The 6,073-nt window shown below is 46.3% G+C and overlaps 2 non-coding genes across 2 annotated transcripts; both read right to left on the bottom strand.

Moving 5' to 3' along the window:
- Positions 1-1,409: 1,409 nt before the first annotated feature.
- trnaq-uug (transfer RNA glutamine (anticodon UUG)) lies at positions 1,410-1,481 on the bottom strand. The gene has a single exon. It is a non-coding gene; the product is annotated as a tRNA-Gln (tRNA).
- Positions 1,482-1,754: 273 nt separating this feature from the next.
- Positions 1,755-1,826, bottom strand: trnaq-cug (transfer RNA glutamine (anticodon CUG)). Its single transcript has one exon. It is a non-coding gene; the product is annotated as a tRNA-Gln (tRNA).
- Positions 1,827-6,073: the final 4,247 nt, after the last annotated feature.

Here is a 6,073-nt window from a genome sequence, read left to right as displayed (position 1 = left end):
GTTGGTCAGACCACATTTAGAGTATTGTGAACAGTTGTGGGCCCCATATCTAAGGAAAGATGTGCTGGTGTTGGACAGGGTCCAGAGGGGGCTTACAAGAATGATCCCAGGAATGAAAGGGTTAACATGTGAGCAGCAATTGATGGCTCTGGGCCTATACTCACTGGAGTTTAGAAGGGGTAATCTCATTGAAACCTATTAAATATCGAAAGGCCTGGATACAGTGGACGTGGAGAGGATTTTTCCAGTAGTGGGAGAGTCTGGGACCAGAGGATACAGCCTCAAAATAAAAGGACGTTCCTTTAGAACTGAGATGAAGAATTCTTTTAGCCATACAGTGGTAAATCTGTGGAATTCTTTGCCACAGACGGCATTGGAGGCCAAGTCATTGGGTGTATTTAAGGCGGAGGTTGATAGGTTCTTCATTAGTAAGGGAATCAAAGGTTACAGGGAGAAGGCAGGAGAATGGTGTTGAGAGTGAAATATAAATCAGCCATGATTAAACGGCAGAGCAGACGTGATGGGCCAAATGCCATAATTCTGTTCCTATGTCTTATGGTCACACATTTAAGGAGCATGGAGAGAAGCAATTGAATCGCCAAGGTCTGGAAATCTACAGACGAAATGTGGATAAATGGGACGTGGATCAATGAGCACAGAGGTCAGCATGGACACGGTGGGCCGAAGTGCCTGTTGCTGTTCTGTAGAATTGTATGAACTGTGAAGTGAACAGAGCACAGAGACAGAGGATGGGGAAGAGAGTGAAGAAAGGTGACGGGAGCAGATTGACCTTTAGCCCAGGGCAGTGGTCAGGAAACAGATAAAGACTTTCACCCGTGAAACTATTTACGATGCAGTTGAGGAGCAACTGACCAGCTGAACAATCTCTTTACCCCACACGGGGCGAAAGATGTGGATGTCCCAGAGATGAATGTATCAAAATCATGAATGAAAATCAAACCTGACGAAGGGTGTTTAACCTAAAACATTCTCTCTGTTTCACTTCCCACAGATGCTGACCGACCTGCTGAATATTTGCAGTACCTTCTGTGTTTATTATTTATCAAATGTATCAAAGCCCTGTTGTCTGCCGCTGAGGGACGTGTTGCTGCACTTTCTATATTAACACCACAACAGTGTGGAACTCGGTGGGAAAACCTGTGAGCTTTCTCTCCGCATGGACGTGAATAAACCTCTTACATACCGAGACGGGACTCTGTTATTTAACATTGTCCATGTAGTTCACCAGAGTGCTCAACAAAACACTGTTATTCGTAACTCCAGACCACACAAGCAGCAAGCAGAATTGCTGCTGATTTACCAGCACAAACAGCATAAACATCAAGACTAATCTCAGACTTTCAAGCTTGGGTGTTCGAAATTTGTCGACAGCTTACTCAGCATCAATAAGGTTCCACCGAGATTTGAACTCGGATCGCTGGATTCAAAGTCCAGAGTGCTCACCATTACACCATGGAACCTGCACACCCTCAGTCAATGTCACTCCACCTCCCCACCATCAGACCTTCTCCTTGCAGCTGGAGGGGCTTGTCACCGGGGGTAAACTTGTTTCAAACCAAGAATGAACGACCTCAGCCAAGAAGGGAAAGATCTCAGGACCCATAAAATTGGACTGAGACTTTGAATGAAGCGAACTGCAGGGGAAGCTCAGACGGCTGCTTTGGTTCATTAAAAGTTCGGAGACACAACCTCTGGATGCATCCGCAAGGGCAGCACAGCACTTGACAGCAAACAGGTTCCACCGAGATTTGAACTCGGATCGCTGGATTCAGAGTCCAGAGTGCTCACCATTACACCACGGAACCACAGCAAATGCTGACTGCTTTTCCTGGCCCAACCTGTACACTTGGGCTGAAGCAGCAATAAACTTCACTGTAGGTGTGGTACCGGATGGCTAGAGGATAGCAAATGTACTCCCTGAATTCAGGACGTCAAGGTAAATGTAGGTCAGTAGGTCTTACCTCCCTGGGGAGGAATTTATTGAAAGAACTTATATGGCCAGGATTTATTTTGACTTGGCAGGTCAGTATGACTTTGTCCTTGGGAAATCCTATCTCAGCAATTAAGAACTATTCATGTGAATTCATGAGGGCAGTTTGGTAGATGGACATTAGGAAGGCCTTTCACAAGATGCCGCATATTTTTGCTGGTCCAAAAATTCAAAAGCTCATAGGATCCAAGACAAGTTGGATCCAAAATTCTCTCGGTAACATGAGGCGGGTGGTGGTGAAGAATTTGTTTTCTGACCGGCGGTCGATGACCAGTGGTGTACCACAAGGAGCGGTGCTGGGACCCATGTTGTCTGTGATGTACATTCATGACTTGGATTTGAGTGTTAGAGTGTGATTACTAAGTTTGCAGGTGAGAGAAAGGTCTCTTTTTTTGAAGATAGCGAGTGGATTCCCTTCGACTACAGCTGGTTGTGGATCAGGTAAAAAGTTGGGTGGGGTATTGGTGAATGGAATTTAATCCTGACACGTGAAAAGTGATGCATTTTGGAAGGACAAACAAGGATAGGACATACACAGTAAATGGTCGGGCCCGAGGGAGTGTTGATGAACAAGGAGGACGTTGAGGCACAGATCCATCGATCGCTGGAGTTGGCAGCACAGGTAGACAGTGTGTTGAATAAGCGATATGGGATGCTTGCATTCATCGGCCGTAGAGAAGAATATAGGAACAGGGATGTCGTGTTACAACTTTACCAAACACTGGTGCGGTCACGGATGGAGTACTGTGTGCAGTTCTGGTCACCACACTGTGAGCAGGATGTGATAGTGCTAGAGAGGGAGCAGAGAAGGTTCACCAAGATGTTTCTGGAATGAAGCATTTCAGTTAGAACGAGAGACTGGGTCTGTTCTCTCTGGAGCGGAGGTGGCTGAGGGGTGACCTGACAGAGGTGGACAAAATTAAGAGGAGGATCAATATGGTAGATGGTGAGAATTTTCTTTCCCTTGCTCGGGGTGTCTAAAACACGAGGGCGTAGGTTTAAAGCGGGAGGGAGGAGGTCTGGAAGATCATAGAATCATAGAATCATAGAACAGTACAGCACACTACAGGCCCTTCGGCCCACAATGTTGTGCTGTCCTTTAAACCTCACCTAAAACTATCTAACCCCTTCCTCCCACATTTCTCTATATTTTAAATTCCTCCATATGCTTATCTAACAATCTCTTGAATTTGACCAATGTACCTGCCTCCATAACCGCTCCAGGCAGCGCATTCCATGCCCCAACCACTCTCTGGGTCAAAAACCTCCCTTGAAGCCATGCCTCTTGTATTGAGCATTATTTCCTGGGATAGAGGTGCTGGCTGTCCACTCTATTTATTCCTCTTAATATTTTGTATACCTCTATCATGTCTCCTCTCATCCTCCAAAGAGTAAAGCCCTAGCTGCCTTAGTCTCTCCTCATAATACATGCTCTCTAAAACAGGTAGTATCCTGGTAAATCTCATCTGCGCTCTCTCCAACGCTTCCACATCCTTTCTATAATGAGGCGACCAGAACTGGACACAGTACTCTAAGTGTGGTCTAACCAGAGTTTTGTGGAGTTGAATCATTACTTCGCGGCTCTTAAACTCGATCCCACGACTTATGAATGCGAACATCCCATAAGGTTTCTTATCTACCTTATCCACCTGCGAGGCAACTTTCAGTGATCTGTGGATATGAACCCTCAGATCTGTGTTTCTCCACACTGCCCATAATCCTGCCATTTACCTTGTACTCCGCCTTGGAGTTTGTCCTTCCAGAGTATACCACCTCACTCTTCTCCGGTTTGAACTCCATCTGCCACTTGTCAGCCCAGCTCAGCATCCTATCAACATCCCTCTGCAATTTTCGACAGTCCTCCACACTATTCACAACACCACCAACCTTTGTGTCGCCTGCAAACTTGCCAACCTACCCTTCTACCCCCCTCATCCAAGTCATCAATAAAAATCACGAAAAGCAGAGGTCACAGAACCGATCTTGTGGGACACCGTTCGTCACAGCCCTCCAATTTGAATGTACTACCTCCACCACAACCCTCTGCTTTCTACAGGCAAGCCAATTCTGAATCCACATGGCCAAGCCTCCTTAGATCCCATGCCCTCTGACATTCTGGAGAAGCCTGCCACGTGGAACCTTGTCAAATGTCGTACTAAAATCCATGTAGACCACATATACTGCACTACTCTCATCAATATTTCTGGTCACTTCCTCAAAGGACCCTATCAGACTTGAGAGACATGATCTTCCTTTCACAAAGCCATGCTGGCTGTTCCTGATCATACCATGATTCTCGAAATGCCCATAGATCCTATCTCTAAGAATCCCTTCCAACAGCTTGCCAACCACAGACGTAAGGCTTACTGGTCTATAATTCCCCGGACTATCCTTACTTACTTTTTTGAATAAGGGGACAACATTTGCCACCCTCCAATCCTCCGATACCATTCCCGTGGACAACAAGGACTCAAAGATCCTAGCCAAACATTCAGCCATCTCTTCCCTCGCCTTGCGGAGCAGCGTGGGGAATATTTCGTGACGCCCCGGGGACATCTGTCCTAATATTTTCTAACAGCTCCAACACATCGTCCCTTTTGATATCTACATGCAACAGAACATTAACCTTACCAACACTGTCCTCAGGGTCATCAAGGCCCCTCTCATTGGTGAATACTGAAGAGAAGTATTCATTGAGAACCTCACCCACTTCCTCAGCTTCCAGGCACAGCTTCCCACCTTTGTCTTTAATCGGTTCTACCTTTACTCTCGTTATCCTTATGCTCTTCACATGTGAAAAAAGGCCTTGCGATTTTACTTAACCCTACCCGCCAAGGCGCTTTCATGTCCCCTTCTTGCTCTCCTCAGCCCCTTCTTAAGCTCCTTCCTTGCTACCCTTTCCTACTCAAGAGACCTATCTGATCCTTGCTTCTTAAACTTTCTGTATGCTGCCTTCTTCCTAAATAGTTGTTCCACCTCTCTTGTCACCCATGGTTCCTTCCCTGCCATTCCATCTCTGCCTCACCGAGACAAATTTATCCCTAACATCCTGCAAGCGATCCCTGAACAACGACCACATCTCCATTGTACATTTCCCTTCAAAAATGTCATCCCAATTTACAATCGCAAGTTCTAGCCTTAGAGCCTCACAATTTTCCCTTCCCCAATTAAATATCTTCCCGTCCTCTTTGCTCCTACCTTTGTCCATGACAGTGCTAAAGGTTAGGGAGAGGTGTTCACTATCCCCCAGATGCTCACCCACTGAGAGGTCTGTCACCTGACTCGGTTCATTACCTAATACTAGATCTAATATGGCATTCCTTCTAGTCGGCCTGTCAACATACTGTGACAGGAAACCGTCTTGGACACACTTAACTCTGCCCCGTCTAAACCTTTGGTCCTAAGCAGGTGCCAATCGATATTTGGGAAGTTTACTTCTCCCATGATGACAACCCTGTTATTCTTGCACCTTTCCAAAATCTGCCTCGCAATCTGTTCCTCAGTATCCTTGCTGCTACCGGGGATGGGGCTATAGAATAGTCCCAGTAGAGTAGCTGCTCCTTTCTTGTTCCTAACTTCCCCCCATACTGACTCTAAAGATGATCCTTCTACATTATACACTCTTTCTGCAGCTGTAATAGTATACATGACCAGTAATGCCACCCCTCCTCCTTTTCTCCCCCCCCCCCCGATCCCTTTTAAAACACTGAAGTCCAGGAATATTCATTATCCATTCCTGCCCTGGTGACAGCCAAGTCTCTGGAAGAGCCACAATATCATAATTACACGTATTTATCCAAGCTCTTAGTTCATCACCCTTATTCCTGATGCATTTAAGTAAATGCACTTTAGCCCATCCACCTTCCTACTTTTATACCTTATTCTCTGCTTCTCCTTCCTCAAAGCCTCTCATATGTTAGATTTGACTTGACTTCTTCCGCTGACTTATCCCTCCGCTTCCCATCCCCCTTGAAAACTAGTTTAACCCCCCCCCCCCCCCCCGAACCACACTTGCAAACCTGCCTGCAAGGACATTGGTCCCGCTCGAGTTCAGGTGTAACC

The sequence above is a fragment of the Pristis pectinata genome, chromosome 37, assembly GCF_009764475.1.
Source record: "Pristis pectinata isolate sPriPec2 chromosome 37, sPriPec2.1.pri, whole genome shotgun sequence".
In the NCBI taxonomy this organism is placed as follows: Eukaryota; Metazoa; Chordata; class Chondrichthyes; order Rhinopristiformes; family Pristidae; genus Pristis; species Pristis pectinata.
Note: the sequence above shows the minus strand (reverse complement) of the source record. Positions and strands in the feature narration are given on the sequence as shown.